General features: G+C 48.8%; 1 protein-coding gene across 11 annotated transcripts in view; it reads right to left on the bottom strand.

Annotated features, from left to right (window-relative positions):
• LOC144767498 (uncharacterized) overlaps nucleotides 1-24,649 on the bottom strand; it is a 1,510,898-nt gene that overhangs the window by 1,349,719 nt on the left and 136,530 nt on the right. The window lies entirely within an intron of this gene.

Raw genomic sequence — 24,649 nt, 5'->3', positions numbered from 1 at the left:
CCGCTGCGCGCAGCCGTCAGGCTGCCATTTAAGGGGAGGTGGGGAGGGGGGATTAAGCTGGCAGGCGGGAGGGTAGAATGGGCAACGAATGGGCACGGGGGGGCGGGGCCACAGGGGAGGCAGCGGCAGGAAATACACGACGGGCAGGGGGCACGGGCACCTCGTTGGGGCGAAAATGGGCAGGGGGCACAGGCACACAGCAGCCAGGGTACAGAAGATCAAGAAGGGGTCAGGGGGCACAGGCACACAGCAGCGGGGGTACAGAAAATCGAGAAGGGGTCAGGGGGCACAGGCACACAGCAGCGGGGTACCTGTCACGCAGTGGCGTGAGACAGCAGCCAGGGTGCAGGGGGCACCAGGAGCACAGGAGGCGGTATCAGGAGGGAGACACTGGCGCAGGTGGCGCGGCGCTGCAGCGGAGGGGGAGCGACCTACCTGGAAGGTCAAGGGTCCAGTTGGATTTTCATTTACTTTTTTGGAAATTACACTTTTAGAAAGTTAAATTTTCCTGCCTAAACCTAAAACTACCTTACTGCCAGTATCCAGGTGTTACCTGACTCCTGCTGGCTCCCTGGAGTAAGATGTGTATTGCTCCCAGACAGGGGACAAAGGGCTTGGGGTGGTGAGGTGTGGATCTTTCTGAAAGGACAACTGGGCAAGGAGCTATGCCCCTGCCCTGATTAAACTTCAAAGGGGCCAGCCATGGCACACAAAGAAGAACCAGACACCTGACCTGCCCCTGCCTTTGTTTCACTAGCAACATATGTCAGCACAAACCAATTTGAACTAGTGTGGCCACAACTTTATGTAACCTGACAGGTGGCACAAATTGGGCAATACAGTTACAATCTTGTACTGTTCAGTATTTATCACATAAAAGACATGAGCATAAATTGAACAATCTACAATGCAAACCAATTGTAGCATTAACACAATATGATAATATCCCAATGCAGCCACAAAATGCGATTTCATCCAAACAAACAAGTTCCTTACCTTCGGTAACGCTTTTTCTGGTGGATACAGTATCTGCCTGTGGATTCCTCACCTTATGAATATCCCCTGCACCAGCATTCTGCAGAAATTTTTCCTAGCTCTCCGCGCCGACGAGGTCGTCATAGCATCATGGCGCCGCACGCGACTCCGCATGACGTCACCGGAGCCATTGGAAGACCATGTCGGCGTGATAACGTCAGTTCCACCCATTTTTTCCGCACCACAGAGGCAAAACGGGCCATACAGACCAAGTATACATAGTACACAAAATTAATACAAATACACCCAGTGTATAATGAGATAAGAAAGCTTACATATTAAACAAGCTAACTATAAACAAATAGAGGTAATAAAGTCTTGAGTACACAAAAGTACATCAAATAACAAATACCTAATCTTTTAAGGTATAAAAGGGTGGACAATGGGGAGGTGGGTGGGTCAGTGAGGAATCCACAGGCAGATACTGTATCCACCAGAAGAAGCTTTACCGAAGGTAAGTAATTTGTTCTTCTGATGGACACATCTGCCTGTGGATTCCTCACCTTCTGAATAGAATCCCACAGCAGTACCTCACCAGGAGGAGGGTGTCCAACCTTCTATACCAAAAAGTCCTGCAAAACAGAGCGTGAAAAATTGCCATCCCTCCTCACCTCGGAATCTAAGTAGTAATGCTTTGCGAAAGTGTGTAGGGAGGCCAAAGTTGCAGCTTTACATATGTCCAAAACAGGAACACCTCTAGACAATGCAGAAGTAGACAATTTAGCCCTGGTGGAATGAGCTCTAATGCCTACAGGAGGCTCCCTACCAGCCAGAGAGTAGCATATCTTGATGCACAAGATGATCCACCTGGATAAAGTGCGCTTGTGCACCGCCTTGCCTTTCATACGACTAGCATTTCCAACATAGAGCTGGTCATCTTGACGGAAGTCTTTTGTTCTGTCCAAATAGAAGCTAATCTCCCTCTTTGGATCCAAACGATGAAGTCTCTCCTCCTCTTTGGAAGGGTGAGGGGGAGGATAGAAAGTAGGCAGGATAATGGACTGACCTAGGTGGAAGGGAGTCACCACCTTAGGAAGAAAAGCAGCCCTGGTCCTGAGTACCATCCTTTCAGCAGGTATGGTCAGAAAAGGAGGCCTTGAACTCAAAGTCTGGAGCTCACTCAGCCTACTAGCCGAAGTGATAGCCACCAGAAAGACCGTTTTAACTCTCAACGGACAACTATGCATTGGTTCGAACGTAGAACCCATCAAAAAAGTTAACATGAGATTCAAATCCTACTGGAGCATAATAAAAGGAGTGGAAGGAAACATGTTTGTCAGCCCCTTAATGAATCTTAAGACTATTGGAGACTTAAATAGAGAAGGCTGATCAGGCAAACACAAAAATGTCAACCATGCAGACAAATATCCTTTAACAGTGGCCACAGCACAACCCTGCTGAGCCAAATGAAGAGAAAAACAAAGAACATCAGAAAGATGAACCTTTAAGGGATCAATAGATTTCTCTCTGCACCATTTAATACATTTAGACCACCTGTAAGAGTAGACAGACTTGGTGGAGTGTGGCCTGACCGATAGTATAACATCCACCACTTCAGGCGGGAGAGAAAAGAAATTAAAGTTGCGCCGTTCAATCTCCAGGCATAAAGGTGCAGCCTCTAGAGGTGGGGTTGTAGAACTTGCCCCTCCATCTGAGAGGGTCTACCCTGAGAGGGAGATGGAGCAGAGGGTGTGACGAGAGGTGAAGAAGGTCCGTGTACGACAACCTTATTGGCCAATCCGGGGCGATGAATATGACTTGGGCTCGGTCTTGGTGAATCTTCCTCAGAACCTGAGGAATCAAGGGTATGGGAGGAAATGCGTAAAGGAGTTGTGAGCTCCAACTCAACTGAAAAGTGTCCCCCAGCGCTCCCTGCCTCGGAAACTAGAGACTGCAGAATGATGGGCAGTGCGCGTTCTTGAGAGTGGCAAACAGGTCCACCCAAGGAGTTCCCCAAGTCTGGAAGATGTGCCGAACTACCTCTGGATGAAGCCTCCACTCGTGGTCGGCGGAGAACTGTCGACTGAGACTGTCCGCAAGCATGTTCAGCACCCCAGCCAGATGATTTGCCATCAAGCAAATTCGCTGTTTCTGAGCCCAGTACCAGAGACACAATGGCTCTCTGCAGAGACAGTACAACCCTACTCCTCCCTGCTTGTTGACATACCACATCGCAGCAGTGTTGTCTGTCAGGACTTGAACCGACTCACCGCCTTGAGTGCCAAACGTATCGCCCGCAATTCCAGAAGGTTGATGTGAAACAACCTTTCCTCTGGAGAACAAAGACCCTTGATCGCCAGATATCCCAGATGCGCGCCCCACCCTAGGGTAGAGGCATCCGTTATCACTGTGGACACAGATGGAGGAAGATGAAAGGGCTTTCCCTGAGACAGATTGCCCTCCACGCTCCACCAAGATAGATCCGCGACAGATTCTCAGGAGATCCTGACTGACTCCCTGAGATCTCCATTGTGCTGATACCGCTGCCTGCAGAGTCACCACTGGAGCACCCTCATATGCCAGCGTGCATGGTTCACCAACAGGATGCAGGAAGCAAACAGACCGAGCAGACGAAGGACTTTCAGAACTGGTACAACTGCTCCATTGTAAAACAAGGGAATCATTTTCTGACTGTCGAGAATCCTTTGCGGAGGAGGGAATGCTCGACACTCAGTGGTATCCAGTACTGCCCCTATAAACTGGTTGCGCTGAGAGGGCACCAGGAGAGACTTGGGTACATTTATTGAAAAACCCAATTTGTACAACAGCTGGGTTATAACCTCCAGATGATGATTCACCATCTTTGGAGACTCTGCCTTCAACAGCCAGTCGTCCAGGTAGGGGAAAAAAACTGGAATCTATGACCTCCTGAGATGGGTAGCCACTGCTGCCATCACCTTGGTGAAGACTCGAGGTGCAGTAGTAAGATCAAACGGAAGGACCACAAACTGGTAGTGTTGCGAACCAACCGTAAACAGGAGATACTTCCTGTGCGACTTCAGGATTGGAATGTGAAAATACGCATCCTGTAAAGGTCACCATCCAGTCCTCTTGTTGCAGCGCCTGAAGAACCTGCTCTAGGGTGAGCATCTTGAATCTCTCCTGCTTGAGAAACAGATTCAAGATTCTGAGGTCCAGGATAGGACGTAACCTGCTATCCTTCTTAGGAATCAGGAAATACCGGGAGTAGCACCCCTGATCCCTTTCCTGTTCTGGAACCACCTCTATCACACCTTTTTGTAACAGGGTAAGAACCTCCTTTTGAAGGAGAAGCATATGATCCTCCGTGCAAAACCTCTGACAAGGAGGGTAAGGAGGGGGAAATTCCCTGAAGGGAAGAGCATACCCATTTTCTACAAGATCTAAAACCCAAAGGTCCGAAGTGATTAATTTCCAGTCTTGTAGAAAATGGGTAAGCCAACCTCCCACAGGACCCACATGATACAGGATGGCGGATCTAGGGCTGCTTTCCTGCATTACCGGGAGGGGTAGGGGAGGTAGAGGAGGAGGAGGAAGAAGGCTGCCGTCTAGCTCCACTAAGGCGACCTCTGCCTTTACCTCTGTAGGATTTATTCAAAGTGTTTTGTTGTTGCTGCTGCTGCGGCTGACGGGAACAAAAGGAAGATTTCCCAAAACCACGGTACCTTCTGATACCATAGCCTCTTGCCTGATACTGCAATACCTAAGGATTTAGCCGTGGCCTTACTGTCCTTAAATCTCTGCAAAGCAGAGTCAGCCTTTTCCCCAAAAAGCTTAGAGCCGTCAAAGGGAAGATCCAAAAGAGCAGCTTGCACATCCGGTGAAAATCCAGAGGACCTCAACCATGCATCTCTCCTAGTAGCAACAGATGAACCCATTACTCTTGCCACTGAATCGCAGTGTCCAAGCCCGACTGGATAACTTGGCGATCAGCAGCCTGAGAGTCCGCCAAAACTTCACTTAAATTACCTCGTTATTCTTCAGATAATTTAGACAGAATCTGCGTGGTAGAGTTCATAAGGGCGTGAATGTATCTGCCCAACAAACATTTTGCATTTGTGGATTTCAAAGCCATACTAGCTGACAAAAAGACTTTCTTCGCAGACTGCTCAAGCTTTTTAGAATCTCTACCAGCCAGTGCTTGAGGAAAGGAACCCACAGACTGCTTTGAGCATGAAGCCTGAACCACCAAACTCGGAGGTGAAGGATGAGAAGAAAGAAACTCAGGGTCCCCTGGTGCTGGCCTATACCTCCTAGAGACAGATCTAGAAACTGCAGGAGCAGAAAGAGGATTACGCCAAACCTCGAGTATCTGTTCCGTCAGGGCATCATTGAAAGGCAAGAGAGGTTCAACCACAGAGGATGGAGAATGAAGCACCTCTGTAAGCAAATTAGGCTTATATTCAGCCATAGGAAGCTGTAAATCAAAATGTTCAGCTGCCTTCTTAATAACAACATGATAAGGTGAGAAATCCTTTGAAGGAGTAGCTTTCTGAGATGCAAAATCCCCTTCCGTAGAAGCGTCAGTCCACTAGCCTCACACAAGTCTTCAAACAAGTCCTCAGACTCATTAATTTCGATTCGATTCAAAAACTTTATTCGATTAAAAAAAAAAAAGAATCATAAAAGTAAAACATTTTACAAAACATGATTTGAGCAATATTATTAAAAGGAAAGACAAACTTAAGTTTAACATTAAACTGGTAAAAGGACATTAATTAATATATTCTTTCGAACAATACATATTAATACATAAATTGTTCACACTAAGATGTCAATCAGGGATAACAAGGGAAAAAAGTCACAATACAGCATTCTACATGAACAAAAAGCAAGGACCAAGATTTTTAAGGCCAAATTAACCGTACCGTTTTCTGATCAGAAGAGACACTCGTATGAAGTTTAACATTGCACAACATACTCCAGAGGATGACAAAGATAACAGATAGTCATAGCCTTCATTGTAATTACATGGTTGTTTCCCCTTCAAAATAGGCTTAATAAACCTAATTCTTGGATCCTTGTATAAGGGGCAAAAAAGAACAACATGCATGGTGCTTTGATTGGCTTTATTACAGGGACAAGGGGGCAGCCTCTCACACCAACCCCCTTGTTTGGGAAACGCAAAAAGAAAATGCAGGATATTTAGCCTGAACCTTGTCAGATAAAATCGCCATTGTACATGGGTTGTAAAGGTTAGATAGAATTGATGCTGTAAATTAACCATAGGGCCAGGTGGCCTGGCTAAAGGATGCACATGTGAGGATTTCCAATAGCTTGATTTGATAACGGTTTTAATGTCTCCCTGTATGTTTTCAGGGTTATCAAAGATGTCGCCCAGACCTATTTTATGGAGCATTTGATTAACATATGATAACCATGGGATCTGTTTCCCATTTTCCAGTTTTAGACAGTCCTGGAAAATGTCTCTAGAGAGCTGAAGATCCTCAGTTAACCATATTTTGCCCCATAATAGTAAGGGTGAAAGACGAATGGTATCACTCACATAGCTCAGACCTATTTCATCATGAGCGAATTTATTTGGTGAACCTGATGGAATTGCCAATACACGCTTTATAAATTTATTCTCCATGACTTGAATCGTGGCAGGGCTTTCAATCCCCCAAACCCCCGCCCCATAGGTAGCCACTGACAAACATTTTGATTTATACAGGGTTTTCAAATGTATAATAGGTTTTTGACCTAGTTTGCCACAAAAGCGAAACAGACCTTCTATAGAGCGGCTGGCGCTCTGAACTCGAATCTTCATTAACGGAGCCCAACTCAAATTATTATTAAAGAGGTTTCCCAGATAGTTAAAATTTTCAACCTTTTCAATGGTAAAGTTATTTACCACAAACTTTCTGGTTTTGGTCCCCTTTGGGCCACAGACCATAGCAAAGGATTTAGTGAAATCTACCTTTAGATCTAGGTCCAACATGAAGGTGTTAAAAGCATCAAGACAGATCTGCATGCTATTTGCTGTGAGTGTCATAAGTACCGTATCGTCGGCATACGAAAGCATTGGTATGCTCCTGCCGTTAACCTTTGGGAAATCATAACAATGGTCCAACAGATACTTTTCCAGACCATTTGTGTACACAAGGAACAAAAAAGGGGCTAATATGCACCCTTGTCGTACACCCTCAGTTGAGAGAATAGATTTAGTTTTTTCCCCCCCTGGCCCAAACCTTATGGCTACAGTTGTTGATTCATGCAGTCTGCGAAGCAAAGTGACCAAGGGTTCCTCGAAGCCCATGTCCCCCATCATTTGCCAGAGCTTGCTCCGACACACAGTGTCGAATGCACTCGAGAGGTCCATGAAGGCAAGGTGGATGGAGGAATTCCTTGCCTTCGTGTACTTTCCTATAATTAAAGCCAAGTTCAGGCATTGTTCGACCGTCCCTTTACCTTTTCTGAAACCGCATTAATTTCACCTTCCTTCATGTCACCAGCCTGGTATTGCTCTTCTTCGATCAACCTTTGCGCTTATCTTCTAGAGCGCATCTTCGGCTGCGGCATCGGTGGCGCCATTCTCGGCGTTGACGGCTCCGGCAGCAGCATCGAAGGCGGATCCGTAACAGCAACCTGCGTTGAACGAATCTGTGAAGAAGGGACGCCAGATGGAGCCGGGACTGCCTATACAGCGTCGACATCCTCAGCGCTGGAATTTACCACGACGGCGCCATCGGCACATATGGCATAAAGGGGTCCGGAGGATAATGTTGAGGCACACCCAAATTAAACGCCAATGGACCCATGCGACCCGAAGGAGCACCAGAGGGGCAGGAGGCTCTGGCAAATACTCCAGACATCGCTTTCAAAAACTGTGATGGATCCAAACCCGGAGCCGGGAACGAAGGATACTGCGCCGGTTCGATCTCCGTACAAGGAACCCCAGAGTCAGAACCACTGGGGTCACAGGTGGAGCCACAAGAGCAGCATGAGTCTCATCATCCACCGGATTCGATGTACCGTCTGGAGCCGGAGATTCTTCCGACGCCGGAGACTGCGCCTGATTGCCCATAAAGGGAGATCGATCCGGAGTCACCTGCGGAGACTTAGATGGTGAACGAGATACAAAGTCCTTAACACGACGCCAGGGAGCCAGAGAAGGCGACTTCGAAACTCAAGGCTTGGACGAACGGCATAGAGAACCATGCCTCTTCTTCTTCTTGTGTCTTCACTTCGAGCCATGCGAAGTCGACGACCTCAACTTCGACCGCTTTCGACCCCTTTTCTCCTTTCTCATCTTAGACATATAAAGTTTAGCTTATCTTTCCTTCAATGCCTTTGGGTTTATTTTCCTGCAGGAAGAACAACCTTTGACGTCGTGATCAGATGAAAGACACCAAAGACAGTCATCATGCGGGTCAGTGATCGACAGATGACCTCCGCATTCCTTACAGGGCTTGAAACCCGACTTCCTCTGAACAGACATGGCAAAATCAGAAACAAAGAAACACTCGAAACAAAGTATCAGGTAGAAAGATAGAAGAGTCCCAGAAAATCAGTTAGTATCAACAGCGTGGAAAAAAGGAAACTGACGTCATCATGCCGACGTGGTCTTCTTATGGCTCCGGTGACGTCATGCGGAGTCGAGTGCGGATCCATGACGCTATGACGACCTCGTTGGCGCGGAGAGCTAGGAAAGATTTCTGCGGAATGCTGGCGCAGGGGATATTCATAAGGTGAGGAATCCATCAGAAACAGCCAACACGTGTTTAGTCTTTGACTCAGACTTCCTCAGTGCTAGTGACATGTGTCACCAAAGACCCAGATGTCCTGGGGCCTTTAGAAGTGCACTCCTGTGGTAGATTGGGACTAAGCATGGGCGGATTTTGCGAATCCACGATTCGCGGATTTGCGTATTCACGGATCGTGGATCCGCAAAATCCGCGGATTTTGCGGATTTGCGGATCCGCGGATGTGGGGCGGGGCTTCCATGCGAGTGCACATGCCTCTTGTGTGTATAAAAGGTCAGAGACCGATCAGAGCAGCAGATGAAGATACAGAAGCTCCTGGCCACAGGAACAGCACGAGGATTGCGCTCGTGAAAGTCAAGGATGCAAAGGCCTCTGTCCAGCATCACAGCTGATTTTCGATGGTATATTTGGGAAGAGGGCACAGCTGCCCAGCCTTGACAACGCTCACAATTGTTTTTTGGGCCGATGAATGAGTCACTGAATTTAAGCTTCAACTAGGGCACATGCTTAATTGATATCTGTAAGTGCTTCCGGTTGAGGTTTAATTTTTGTGCCAGGACCATCGTGCCAGAATGAACCCTGCCCTTCATATTTATTCAAGAAGATGCCACCGTTTTGTGCCATACCTTGTTGGATAAATGTATAGTGCTTTTACTACACTACAGCTGCCTAAAGTGCCAGAGAGTTGTCTACAGCGACCAGGTGTGTTTTACTATGCAATCGCGCCAAGGGCACAGGGGTCCCTTGAGTGAGCTATCATACTGGGTAAATGGCGGGAAGACGGTGCCCACCGCGAGTGTGTGGGCGGGGCCAAACGGACGGGGCTTCCATGCGAGTGCACATGCCTCTTGTGTGTATAAAAGGTCAGAGACCGATCAGAGCAGCAGATGAAGATACAGAAGCTCCTGGCCACAGGAACAGCACGAGGATTGCGCTCGTGAAAGTCAAGGATGCAAAGGCCTCTGTCCAGCATCACAGCTGATTTTCGATGGTATATTTGGGAAGAAGGCACACCTGCCTGGCCTGTTGTTACTATTTTGCGATGGCGCCGGCAAGCTGCCAGCGCCATCCTAAACTAGTTACTAAATTAGCTTCAACAGGAAGCTCGAATAGATAAAATAAAGCAGATGCACGAGCACCTGCTTTATTTTATCTATTAGTGCTTCCTGTTGAAGCTAATTTAGTAACTATTTTAGGATGGCGCTGGCAGCTTGCCGGCGCCATCGTAAAATAGTTACAACAGGCCAGCAAGGCTTGAACTTTTGCCCTCGGAATCCGCCGCTCACGGATTTGCGAATTCGCGGTAAATTCGCGGATCGCGAATTTACCGAAAATACGCAAAATCCGCGAGCGTAACGGATTTTGCGCTCATGCTTAATTGGGACTTAAAGGACTCAAGTCAGCAGGTAAAATCTTTGACCAGGAAAAACATAGTTGGTGTATCTGACCTGCAATCTTTCACAGTCAGCGTCAAATTGCGTCTAGGTCCTGTTCTACCATAACAGTTGACTATAACTGGCACATTGCGCTTCTTGGCACTATTTGTATTTAAAGCTTTAAAAATTCATAACTGCAGTTTCTCTTATTGAATTTTTTTTTTTTTCAAAAACCTTTATTGCACCATTACAATACCCATCGGGCTGGCCGCTATAACCGTTTATTAGACACAATGCAGCAGTCTGAAATCTTTGGTGGAGTAGCCAATAATATTGAAATTAATATGCAGGCTGCGATGAAGAGGTGCAGCACTCGCAGATGTGTCCCAGTCATTAGTGGTCTCTGATTTTCCATTTTTACATGAACAACAACAAACTAAAGTAACTGTTAGGAATAAAATTGTGGTCGTGCTTATATTCTTAATGATCGTGCGTTTTTACTTCGTCAAAATGCCCCATTCCAGTCCCCCACCAACTGCCCCGGAGGGCCACGTGAGTACCTGGGTATGTAACCCTCTTCATTGGTTCGCTATGTGTTTCCTCCCCAGTCATTCCTGCATGCTAATGTAGTAACGAAGCCACTCTCGTATTCCCCGTCCGCCCCCCCCTCACAACACATACATACTACTAGCCCTCTTCCTCCTCCCCATCTGATTCATCCTGGTCATCTTCCGGCAGGGGATCACAAATCTCACCCCTGTATACATTCCATTTGGTCCATATTTTATTCCATTTCCCCGGACAGGCACGGTTGGAGTACACCGCTCTTTCCGTTATCATTACCTTATCCATATTTAGACACCAGTGTAACTTCGTTGGTACTTCCTCCGCTCCCCACCTCTGTGCGATATCACGTTTTGCTACCATCAGCCCCACTGTAGCTCAGATTCGCTCATGTCTAGAGATATCCGTAGGTTCCCATACGTTTAGAAGGCATCTCTTAGGCTCAGGTAACAGTGACGCTTCTAGCGTTTGTGAGATTGTCCGCAGTATTTGTCTCCAATATTCCTGAATCCGGGGGCAGTCCCATATGGTGTGAAAGAATGTGCCCTCCTCCCCGCACCCATGAAGGCAGTAGGGGTGTTGTATTCTATTAATACGATGTAGCATTGTCCTTGTGTAGTACACCCTGTGTAGTACTTTTAGTTGCACTAGTCGTAGTCGTGCAGAGATGCCCACTTCCTTAGGTGATGCTAGTGCCTCATTCCACTCCTGTTCGTCCATTTCACTAGTGTCCCCCTCCCATTTTGTCTTTAAGGACAGTGTTGGGTCTGGTAAGTTATTGAGTAGTTTGCGATAGGTGAGGGATGTTGCGCGTTCAATCATATATTCAGTGAGGAGATGGTCTTCTAACGGGGAAGATTCGGGCAGATCGGTGTCCGCGGGTAAGGCTGCAAGCAATGCGTGTTGTATCTGAATGTACCTGTAGAGCTCCCTTTCGTTAAGTTCGTACAGTTCTCTCAGTCTATCGAAGGGTATCACCCTGCCCCTTTCCCAGAGATCGCCCACCGTGGAGATCCTTATGGTATCCCAGTGTGAGAACCCCTTGCTATTCCTCATGTTGCCGAGGGCTCGGGAGTCCCACAGCGGGGTCAGCTTGGTAATCTTCCCCTTCCAACCCAGAGCAGCAGTTGCTGTATGCCAGAGCGCCACCGTTAATTTGGTGGGTCCCACTAAGGCGCGAGTTTTGCGTTTGTCATATAATGGAGCCAGCAGAGTGTTAATGCCCAATTGCGCCCTGTCAGCCTGGAATGCTGGCTCGGCTTGTGAAGTATGAATCCAGTGGTTGATGGGTTTAAGGTGAGTCGCCCAGTAATACAGTTTTAAATTGTCCTATTGAATTTTTATCATCTTGGTGTCCTTTTGTTTATTACATTATACTCTATTTTTTTATTCATTTGGGGATTTTCATTGTTTTCCATTTCAACTTTATTGTTTTAGTACTGCATAAATACTTTGCACATTACCTCCAAATTAAGCCTGACTGTACTGCTTTGTGCCATCCTACCAGGGGGTTAAGCTTAGGTTTAGTTGTAGACCTTGACCTTTCTGGTCGTGTGCAACTCTCCCCGCTGCCAAATAGCTCTGCAAGACCAAGACTCCAATCGAGTTCCTGCTGCCGCCAGCTCAAGACCGCTGCCCGCAGGTCTGCTGGTCCAGGCTTCTTTCAATTTGATCATCTTAGAGCTGGCATCTTTGGCGTGGTTTCCCCTGTCTTTTTGCCTCTGCCTCCTGAATTTTTGACGCTGTGCTGGATTCCGTTTTGCAGGTTTAGATGCTTTGGGCACTTTGCCACTGCTGATCAGTGTCAAAGTGCAAGTGCTCCCTGTGTAAATTGTTATAGTAATTGGTTATCCATGACTGGCATATTTGTATCACCAAGAAGTCCCTAGTAAAGTGCACTGAGTGTGCCAGGGCTGGTGATACAAATGCTACTAGTGGGCCTGCAGCACTGATTGCGCCACCCACATGAGTAGCCCTAAAATGGTGTCTCAGGCCTGCCACTGCAGTGCCTGTGTGCAGTCTGTGAACTGCCATGTCCTCCTGGTCAGTGTCCCCACTGACCAGGCCTAACCCTTCTCTTTCTGTACACATTGGTCACCCCTATGGAAGGCCCAAGGTACCCCTCTGGGCAGGGTGCAGTGTATGTAAAAGATAGAGCATGTACTAGTGCAGGTGACATGCTCTGGTAGTGAATTACAGCCATTTTCGTTTTCACTATTGTAAGGCTATCTTGCCCATAGGCTATCATAGGGAATGCTGGCTACAGTGGCTACTTGCATATCTTCCAATTGGAGCAAGATAGGACATAAAAGTCTAGTATCCCTGAGCTCAGAATTTAATAACACATCTTTTAGGAAAGGTGTTTTTTAAATCCTGTGTTTGAGAACTGCACTTTTAGAAAGTTGTTGTTCTCTTGTCTGATCTTTCTGTGTGTCTTGGCCTGTTTGTGAATTGACTGTCTGGTTTGTGAGTGGCAGGGGCTGGGTGGCTCCCAAAGGCTGAGTGGGCCATCCCTGGGCTGAATAGCTCCATCTGCATCTATAGTGGTGGGAGGGGGTAGCACCTGGGCCTGAATAGGGCTGTGCCTGCCTTCCACAATGCTGGCTTCACCTCCTGCTGGGCGCCTGACGACCCTGCCCCTCTCTCTGAAAGGAAAGGAGAGGCCAGGAAAACAAAGTGCTCAAGGCACACCCAGAACTGGTTCAGACTGGGCTCAGAGCCCTCCTGCACAAAGGGAACAAAGACGTTTAGGGTTATAAGTACAGGACCCCAGATTACAGAAAATTAGATCATCCTGGAATCAAGAAGGAACCTCTGCCAAGGAGAAAGCTGGAAGACTGAAGAAGGAAGGACTGTCCTGCTGTTGCTTTGCTGACTGACCTGCAGTTGCTTTGCTGCCAAGGAGAGGGGAAGGACTTTGCTTTATGCTGTGTCCCCTTGCTTAAGGGAATCTCCAAGGGCCTGAAAAAGGCTCCCTGTTAAGAAGTCCCAGGAACAAAAGGACTTCACCCCAGCTTCCCTGAACTCTGCCGAGAGAGTTCTGTCCTTCCTAGAGTGCTTGGGCTAGTTGTGGTGCCTCTGGAAGTTGTACCTGTGTTGGGAAGCTGGAAACCAAGATTTTAAAGACTTTCTGCAAGTTTTAACGCATCGCTCGTTTTGCGGAGGGCATCCCTGTCAGTGCGAGGAAATTCCAGCCGCTGCGAAGGCCGAGATCGTCGCAGCGCCTGTTGCCGCTGCCAGAGTCATCGCATACTTTGTTTGCGGGATGCACCAGTCCGGTGCGGGAAGATTACCATTGCTGCGAATATCGTCGCACAGCCTGTCGTCACTGGGTGAGATTGTCGCACCGCTTGCTTGCGGACCGCATCATGTCGCTGCGAGAGTCGTCGCAGAGCCATCGCATCGAGGGGTCGTGAGAGGAGAAGATCGCCCCTGAGCCGCGCATCATCGCCGCACTGGAGATCGTCGCCGCACCGAAGATCGTCGCATCGTACCTTTTGCGAGCCACTTCCACCGAAACCTGGGCACCGGAATCTACGCAAGGTATCGCATCCCAACCCATACAGAGCGGAGTCATCACAACACGCCCGATGTGTCCAGCGGGGTTGTCGCTTTGCCCCCCCAGGGTCTCAGGAGTGACGCATCGCTTGCCTTTCACCGCTACAGCTTTCACTTGGAACTTTTGTCACATCTAAAGGTACTGTTGGTTAAAACATGACGCAACTGTGGATTATTTTAACGCAACCTTAGGAACTCTTTTGAAACCATATTCTTGAACTGTGTATGTTGGAATGCTTGTCGCTTTGGTCTTGTGTAGTTTAGATTAAATACCTTTATTTTTCTAAACTGTTGTGGAGTCAGTTTGAGGTGTTTTTACTGTGTTACTGTGAGTGTTGGTACAAATACTTAGCACATTGCCTTTGATAAGCCTGGCTGCTCGTGCCAAGCTACCAAGGGGGTGAGCAGGGGTTATCTAAAGAGTGTTTCCTCCTTACCCTGACTAGAAGCAAGGGTCCCTATTTGGACAGTGGTACCTACCTCAGCCAACTAGAGACCCCCAGTTCTAACAGATCCTTATTCTGCCTGGAAATTGTTTATTTAATTTTTTTATTTATTTTATTTTAAGATTTGTAATGCGCATAGCTGCCTCAGCAACAAGGCGTCCAGCGCAACCAGAAACCAAAGACAAGAGCATGAGAGACCTACCTAATGATTAAACATCGGATAATGGAAACAACCAGGTTTTTATGGTTTTACGGAACGCCAAAAGATTAGGAATAGCATTGAAGTGAGCCGGGAGCGAGTTCCAGAGTTTTACTGCTAGGAAGCGAAAAGAGCAGCCCCCTGCCCTCGCTCTCTGCACTCGAGGAGCACAAACAAGCACAAGGTCGGCAGATCTCAACGCACGCCCAGGCACATAGGGCATCAACAGGCAAGATAGCCCAAAAAGGGCTTGGTGCGTCAGAATCTTGTATGAAATGCACAACACCTTAAACTGAATGCGCTTTTCGATGGGCAGCCAATGAAGCTTGGGGAGCACATGCGCCACCGAGCAGGATCTAGGTAAGGCCACCAGAAGGCGCGCCACCGCATTCTGGACCCTCTGCAGGCGTTTAATGCTAGCTTTATTAGCTCCCAGGTATAAAGAGTTACCGTAGTCTAGCCTGGAGAGAATGGACGCCTGAACAATAGTCTGACGAACTTTGGGAGGGAAAAAACCAAGCAAGGGTCTCAACCCTCGCAAGAGCCCGAAACAGACAGCGGCAACAGCTTTTGTCAGTTTCTCAAACATCAGTCCGTTGTCGAACCACATGCCCAGGTTCTTTACAGCCTCTTGGGTAACGGGGCGGGTTTAAGGCGGCCCGGCCACCACTGCTCAAACCATAGCTAAGACTAATTTTGAAGAGAGCACTTTCACAGCCCGCTATCTTCTCCTTGCCCAGGCTAACAGTATAGGCTTCCTTAACCACCACTGCAACGCCACCCCCTCTCCCCCCCTCTCTATTAATGCTTTTTAACACATAACCTTGTGGAAGGGCTAACCAAGGCTCCGCTACTGAGTCCTGGGTAAGCCATGTTTCCGTTAGCAACAGGGCATCAGTGGTACCTACCTCTGCCAACTAGAGACCCCCAGTTCTAACAGACCCTTATTCTGCTTGGAAATTGTTTGAGGTGTGCTGCCCATTACTTTATTGTGGCTTTGATTACAGCCCCCCTGTTGGGAGGTTCACTGGGTAAGCAACTTTGTTGTTCCCAACTGCGTTCCAGCAGTTTTCTTCCTGCCTTGACACTGTCCCTGCTCTCCGCCCTCCCACCTCCCTGATGGCATCTCCCACCTGCCAGGGCTACTTATGGAGGCCTGTCCTTGGCCCTTGACCTTTCTGGCCGTGTGCAATCTCCGCTGCCATATAGCTCCGCGAGACTGGGACTCCAACCTAGACCCCGCTGCTGCCAGCTCAAAACTGCTACTCGCAGGTCTGCTGGCCTAGACTTCTTTCTGTTTGGTCTTCATTCTGCTTGGTGTATTTTTGGGGTATTCTACCCATTAGTTTATTAGGGGTTTGATTACAGACTCCTCTGTTGGGATGTTTACTGAGTAAGCAGCCTTCGTTGCTCCCACCTGTTTTCATGATGTTTTTCTTCTCGCCCAGACGCTGTACCCGTTCAAACAATCAATCAAGCATTTGTAAAGTGCACTACTTACCCGTGAGGGTCTCAAGGCGCTAAGGGGTGGGAGGATGCTGCTACGGTTCAAAAAGACAGGTTTTGAGGAGTCTTCTGAAGGTCAGAAGGTCTTGAGTCTGCAGTAGGTGGATTAGGAGGGTGGTCTATGTCTTGGCGGTGAGGTGAGAGAATGATCTTCCGCTGGCGGTCACTCTTTGGAAGCGGTGGACAGTGGCGAGGGGGCGTGGTCGGTGGAGCAGAGCTGGCGGGTGGGGGTGTAGAAGCTGAGTCGGCTGTTGAGGTATGCTGGTCCGGTGTTGTGGAGTGCTTTGTGTGCGTGGGTGAGGAGCTTGAAGGTTATCCTCTTGTTGACGGGGAGCCAGTGCAGGTCTCTCAGGTGGGGTGTGATGTGGCTGCGGCGAGAGATGTCGAGGATCAGGCGTGCAGAGGCGTTCTGGATGCGTTGGAGCCGTTTCAGGAGTTTGGCCGAGGCTCCTGCATAGAGGGCGTTTCCGTAGTCCAGTCTGCTGCTGACGAGGGCCTGGGTGACCGGCTTTCTCGTTTCGGTGGGGATCCACTTGTAGATACTGCGGAGCATGCGGAGGGTGTTGAAGCAGGAGGAAGACACGGCGTTGACCTGCTTCGTCATGGATAGAGTTGCATCGAGGATGACCCCTAGGTTGCGTGCATTGTCGGTGGGCGCTGGAGCTGTTCCTAGTGCGGTCGGCCACCAGGAGTCGTCTCAGGCCGAAGACGTGGATCAGAGGATGAGGACCTCCATCTTGTTCAGCTTTAGTCGGCTGTTTCTCATCCATTCAGCAACGGCCTTCATTCCTTCGTGGAGGTTGGTTTTGGCGGTGAGGGGGCCTTCCCTTGGATCGCGGCGTTGTGGAGCCGTGTTCGTAGTGTGCGGTGGCAGACCGTGTCGAAGGAGGCTGACAGGTCCAGGAGGATGAGGGCAGCGGTTTCTCCATTGTCTAGCAGGGTCCTGATGTCGTCGGTGGCGGCGATGAGGGCAGTTTCGGTGCTGTGGTTGCTGCGGAACCCGGACTGGGATGGGTCAAGGATGCTGTTCTACTCGAGGAATCTGGTCAGTTGTTTGTTGACGCCCTTCTCAATGACTTTTGCTGGGAACGGGTGCAGGGAGATGGGTTGGAAGTTCCCAACTCTCCCGCCTCCCTGACAGCCCCTTGCACCTCCCAGGACTGCTTATGGAGGCGGCTACGCAGCCAGCATGCCAAAGGCAAGCCCATCTGCGCCCATCCGTGCCGGGACCAGACCCAGCGTCAGGACCCCTGGCACCCGCTGACACCTGCAGAAACATTGCCTAGGAGCTCCTGGACCTCAACCCTGGACACTGAAACAACAAATGCTTCACTTCCTCCCGGCTGTCTACCAAAAAACCTTTTACTTGCCGCCAATGCCACTACTCCGGCAGCACAGATCACGATGGATTCAGAGCAGCTTGCAACCGGACAACCACAGAAAACCCCAAACCACTCGTAGGCATCCTGCTCAACGCCTGTTGCCTCTGCAAGCACGTCACAGGAATACGGAACACCATAACCTCCCTCTCCTCCGACGTGGCCATTCATCACTGAAACGTGGCTCAACCCTTCCTCCAACCCTCACATTACAACCACAATACCCAACGACCATAAGAATGACTCACAGAGACCGCACTAACAAACACGGATGGGCTATGACATCGTCTTCAAGGAACCCCACACAGCTGATGGAACACCTCAATTTCCAAACATAGACCGACGCCAAGACCACAATAAGAGGCATCCTCGACTAGAGACCCCGGGACCCGAGCCAGCCTTCCGCAAATCCATCTCCAACCTCATCGCCCTCCTGGCCATCGAATCCCATCACTACATCCGGCTTGGTGATATAAATTTCCATGTCGACAACCTCAACAATGGCAAGTCTACCTTCCTCCTGGAGAACATCAACAATATAGGCCTCACCCTACTAGTCACCGAACCCGCGCACAAACGCGGTCGCATACTCAATGGCATCTTTACCTTCAACGACAGAATCAAATTCACCCACGTGTCAGAACTCACTTAAACCGACCACACCATCATTTACCATCTCTGACGCCCAGCATATCATCACCAAGCATCACAGTGCCACCCACCACAGCTGGGGCAAGGTAACCGAGATTCAATGGACACAGGTTCTCTGCCCCACACAACCTGAAACCTCAGCAGACCTTGACCAGGCCGTCCAGAACGTCTCCACCTGAATCAACATATGGGCCAACAGTTGCCCCGCTGAAACCAGCAAGAAACAACAAAATCTCAAAACAAGCCAGCTGGTACGGCCAGAGCTCAGAATCACCAAGAGCAACTGCTACCGGCTCAAGAATGTTGCCGCATCACCAAGAACCCCATACAGAGCTGCTCACAACATAGCAGCAGCCATCACTGACCGCATAAACACAGTGGCCTACCACACAAAGGAACTCTTCAAAATTGTCAAGGAATTCTCCAACCCAACAGCCACAGAAAACACCATCTGCCCCTCCCAGGAATGCTGCAACACCCTCTCATTCTACTTCCACAGCAAGATGGACACTATCTAAAGCAACTTCGACCCCCAACACACCACTCCCAGCCTTGACAACCAGCGAACACCAGCTGAACGTTAACCATCTAGTCTCTGCTCACCACTCAGACTACCACAGCCATCATGTCGTCCATCTACTCGGGGCGCCACCGACACCTGCCCCGACCGCCTCTTCAACCTCAGAACCGACCCAATCAGAACGAAACTCACCAGCATCCTAAACACCTCCATCTCCACAGCAACCTTCCCAGACGGATGGAAACACTCATAGATTAGACCCCTTCTAAAGAAGCCCTGAGCTGACCCCAGCGAACTAAAAAATTACTGATCAATCACCCTTCTTCTTTACCCAGCCAAAGTATTCGATAAAGCCATCAACCAACAGGTCATCGAATACCTGGAACAAAAACACCTACTCGACCCTCACAATCAGGATTCCGTGCCAATCACAGCACTGAGACCATGATGATCGCCGCCATAGACGACATCAGAACTCTCCTACACCATGGAGAAACTATGGCCCTGTCCTCCTCAACCTCTCTGATGCATTCAACATAATCTCCCACCACACCCTTATCGATAGACTCTACAATGTTGGTATACAGCAAAACACCCTCAAGTGGATTGATTCCTTTCTTTCAGGGTGCACACAGAGCATCCAACTGCCTCCCTTTACCTCCACAACCAAGAACATCATATGCAGCATACCCCAAGGATTATCCCTCAGCTCGACCCTGGCCAACATCTACATGACCCCCTCGCAGACGTCATCAGATTCAATTAGCTCAACATAATCTCGTATGCAGACGTCACTCAACTAATCTTTTTGCTTACAGAGCATACCTCCAATGCTAAACTAACTTCTGTAACACCATGATCAATGTAGACAAAGGGATGAGAGACAGCTGTCTCAAAATCAATTCCAACAAAACAGAAGTACTGATTTTCAGGAAGAACACCTCTGCATGGGGCCACAGCTCGCGGCCGGCAGAACTCGGACCAATACCCACTCCGATACACCATGCTTGCAACCTCGGCGTCCACCTTGACAGCCAACTGACCATGAAATGACAAATCAACACAGTTGCCTCCTCTTACTTCCACGCCCTCTGCAGAATCTTCAGATGGATCCCCATCAATACCAGAAAGACAGTCATGCAGACCCTCGCCACCAGCCTCCTCGACTATGGCAACGCTCTCTATGCCGGAATCTCCACCCAGCTCCTCAAAAGACTCCAGACCATACAAAACACTGCAGCCAGACTCATCTTGAACCTCCCCAAATGAACCTGCGTCAGCCCTTACCTCAGAAACCTCCACTAGCTCCCCATCCAGAAGAGATGCCAGTTCAAGATCCTCAAGCACACATTCAAAGCTCTACACAACCAAGGACCATCCTACATCAACCATCGACTGAGCTTCCACCTGCCCTCAAGACACCTATGCTCTGCCTCACTCCCCTTCGCACCCCCCGCATCCGTAGCAGGGGCCGCTCCTCCTCCTACATCGCTTCCAAGATCTGGGCCAACCTGCTCCTCCACCTCTGAACAGCACCCTCAATGGCTGGTTTCACAAAAAAACTCAAGATCTGGCTTTTCGATGGAGACACAGCGCCCTCAGTGCCCAGATAACCCTAGGTACCCCTAGGGGTGACAGTGCTGCGCTATACAAATGCTGATTGATTGACTGATTGATTTAGGGACTTTTGTGGGTCACCTCTACAAAAACGGTGATTATTGAGGTGAGTTCTCTCTCCCTCAATTAAAACCCCAATCTCTAACAAAAGGTCACTCGAGTCACTTCCTAGAAGTTTCTAGGACTCAGGTTATGGCAGCATGGAGGTGCTTTGGACAGCGAGGTCTCAAGAAAAAAATTATTAGGGATATGAAAGGGAACTTGCTGTCTATCCCACACCGGCATGTGAGGTCAGATCTACTGACATCATTAGTGACTTTCCAAGAAATGAATTGTCTGGAAAGTGGGAAGGATTCCACACCCTGGGAAGGGCTTATGTATTGTGTATGGTCCCTTTCCGGATAACAGAAAGACTCACCCCTGGGAATAAGATGGACACCTACCAGTCACCCCTCAGCGAAGAACTAAGTGCCCCAAGGGAGTGTCCTCACTCTTCTTTGTCACTGCCAGCCAATCAACGAGAAGAATGCATGAGCTGCTGCTGATAAAGAGACTTTGAGGCCTACTGCGAGTAGTTGCACTGCCTGCATCACCATGAGTCGAGGGTCCTCTTGGAGTAGCACACTTCCATGGGCACCTGCACATACACTGAATAAGCAGATAAAGACATGGAAATCATACTAAGAGTGTTGGTCTATGTCTGGAGCTAGCCAAGAAAGGGTAACTACACATCACATGCTCTATCTTCTCATAATAGTGAAAGGACACTTCAGGGCATCACAGACTTTTTCTGAAAGACAGGACAAAGATTATATAATGCATGGCTTCGTAGTGGGTTTCAACAGATCCCATACAAAGGCCCAAGAGACTTACACAGCAAGAACTCTAAAACCTGCAAGATTTAAAAACCACAGGAAAAAAGACGCTTGGAGAGAGTGTCATGTCTTTTTGATCAGTCATCTCTCCACGATTTAAATCCCTAATAAGGAAAAAGGGAGACATCAAAAAGACTTATCACCTATCGCACCAAGATGACAGTTCAGTCAACCACTTAATTGTGTGAAAAATACTGCTTGGTGCTGAACATATCACCTCATGTGTGTTACCAGCCTTTTCGCTATGCTCACTGGTTCCTTTCGCATTCTGTCTTCTGCATGTGACATTGAAAATGGCAAGGAGCAGTTAAACTGTGACCAACCTGTGGTCAGGTGTTTCGACATGAAGATTCAATAGATACTGGGGAAGAAGGAAGGTGTGGAGGTCTTGACAGCTTCCTACCTCAGGCAGAATCACCAAGAAATATAGCACCTATTGAGATTTGCAGAAGATGACTTGGAGTACTATGGGAGATGTTTAGTAATTAAGGGTACAGTGTCCTATTCTATCTTCATGCAATTTAGAACTTTCATGGAGCATCAGTTTTCTAGAAGGCAATTCGCACTAACTAGAAAACTTTTTATTGATGGACATAAAGGGACAGATGATTTGAACACGCTAACCCATGCCTTTAAGGCTACTGCCATTGCGTTGGAATCCCTTGAACACCAGAAACATCTAAAGACGCAGTAAGCAAACTATAATTCTTGGACAGTGAGCTAAACAGTCAATCAGGACTCTGGACTGATATTGACCATAGCAACACCCGTAAGGCTGTTAATAAATGGTGCATATTGGCAAAATATTTACCCTTCTATGTCAGATCAGCTTTGCTGCTTGGTAAACGTTGTAGAGACTTCTGGGCTTGCCCCTTATATCTGGGTTGAAGCCTAGCTCCGATTTCACCCATATCTGCAAAGTATTAAAAAGACCTCCAGGTGTGGGAACAGTTCTGGACAGACTTCGATAGGATGTCAGTGCTGAAGGAATAATAAGCCGAAATTGCATTTTTTTTTAGCAAAGCTTGACAAATATCCAGAATTCTACTACCTGGAAATAAATTATTCGCATTTGCAACATAACTTAGATTGTCTCTTTATTACGGAAACGTGGGGAAGGGAGGAGTCCACTCTCGAGATTCATCAAACCATTCCAGGAGCATATCTAATATAACATTTATACCGGTCTGAAAAAAAGTCGGGGGGGGGGGGGAGGCTGTGTGGGGGAGCCTGCATTTTTTTTAAAAATCGAATTGTCTCTTCATGTAAAACTCCATCTATTGAAGGAGTGCAGAGCTTAGCTCTAACTATTAAGTGTCTCTGCTCCTATTTTGTTTAAATGTATTTTGATTTATTGCCCCTTGGCCGGATACTCATTTTACGTAATCTCTTCTTGAATCAGTGGCAAAATGTCTTCTGAACACTGATATATTAATACTAATAGATGACTTTATTTGCACATTGATGACATGTCAGATACAGGTTTTTCACAATAAACTTGTTAACCAGATAAATAATTTTTGTATAAGAACACGACTAATAGGGGGGAGTGGCCTAGCGTCGGTCAATTATGGCCGCCTAAGACCTCGGCTCTGTCACAACTGTCTCCCTAATCCGACTATCCTGACTCCAATCCTGTCTCCTCAGGAAGGCAAGCGGTGCCGGTGACTGCAAGCCCGACTTTCGAGCGAGGATTGGAACCGGAGATTGAAGCCTCATCGTATTGGGCCTCCAGTACTTCCGCTAGCCGGGGACTGTGTTGTTTAAACTGCTGGCGGAGGGTGAGGCGAGATCGGATAACCGGACCGGAAGTCGCCGGTCAGTGAGGGACCTGCAGTGCCGGTCGCCTCGCCCTGCTTGGTGGCGGCGCCGCCGACTGCGGAAATAGCGGTGAGGTGACGCTTCTCCCGCCCCCCCCTACTAAGATCGCAGGGTGAGGGCTCCTGCAGCGCTGGTGGGGCGGCCCACTGAGGAGTGCGCTCAATAATATTCTGCCCGCGGTGCCAAAGTGGCTGCCCCCTAGTCTCTTCCCGGTGGGCTTGCAGTGCCTGGATGCGGAGTGTGCCTGGGAGCTGGGAGAATCGCGCTGACTGCGGGCGCCTGCGGGCCTTCTGACTGCTGGCCTCGCGGTGCTGCCTTGGGTGCCGATATACGGCGGAATTAGAGGAACCCCCTGGACAACTTGAATCCTGTGGAGCGGTAGCCTCAGACATGGTACCGCTGATACTGTGCTGCCCGGGTGCGCCGTGGCTTGGGCCATAGGTGCACCAGCAACAGCAATTGCCTTTCCACCGGCGTTCATCTCCTGCACACAGGGGCTGCTTCCCTGGGCTCACTCATTACTCACCCTGATCATAGTGGCGGCCATAGGTGATCATCGGTCCTCGGCAGAGGGGTCGTGCAGGTTTCAGCCCGTAGATCAAGTATAGGAGTATGGTGACGACATACCTCCTGGGCCCGCATCGCCTGACCTTTCAGTCTGCCACTCCACTAACGGCCTTGACGCAGGGGTTCTTCCGCCATTATTTTCCCTTCTTGAGCCCACAACTAAAGACACGATCCAGTCACGGCCAGAATGTCTAGGATCCAGGCGAAAATGGCAGACAGGCAGGAAGCGGACAAGGGGCCCGCCAAAGGTCCCAAGAGTTCGAGACAGGTCCAGTCAAACAAACTTGACCGGTACACACTACCTAAAGGCTCGCCGACAGACCTGCCCCATACCCCCAAGGTGGGAGAAGAGCCAGAAAGTTCCACCCCCAGCCTAACACTGAAGGACGTCATGGCTGCTATCGAAGGGGTCAAGTCATCCCTTGAACACAAAATGGACGCCATTTCCATTGATGTGAATCTCATTCGGGCTGACGTCATGAAAATAAACAAAAAAGTTAAATCCCTGGACATCAAGACTGCCAGTCTGACAGACGACGTGTCTCAACTACAACACAAGGTGCGAGATCTTCGGTCCCTTTGCATGACGGCCGAGCGTAAACTGGACGATTATGAAGGGAGGTCTAGACACAATAATGCCCGCATCTTAGGAGTGCCTGAAAAATCGAAGGTCCAGTTCGCAGAAGACTTCATCCTAAACCATCTTAAGCCTAAGGGAATCGGATTTTTTTTTTACTATTGAAGGCGCACAGAGTCCCGGGTGGACCTCTTAAGCCCGGCGCTCCCCCGCGCCCCCTAACTGCTCGTGTTCTAAATTTCAGGGACAGAGACGCTATCTTGCAACATGTAC

This window comes from Lissotriton helveticus, chromosome 7, assembly GCF_964261635.1.
Source record: "Lissotriton helveticus chromosome 7, aLisHel1.1, whole genome shotgun sequence".
Lineage (NCBI taxonomy): Eukaryota > Metazoa > Chordata > Amphibia > Caudata > Salamandridae > Lissotriton > Lissotriton helveticus.
This window is presented reverse-complemented; position numbering and strand designations above follow the sequence as displayed.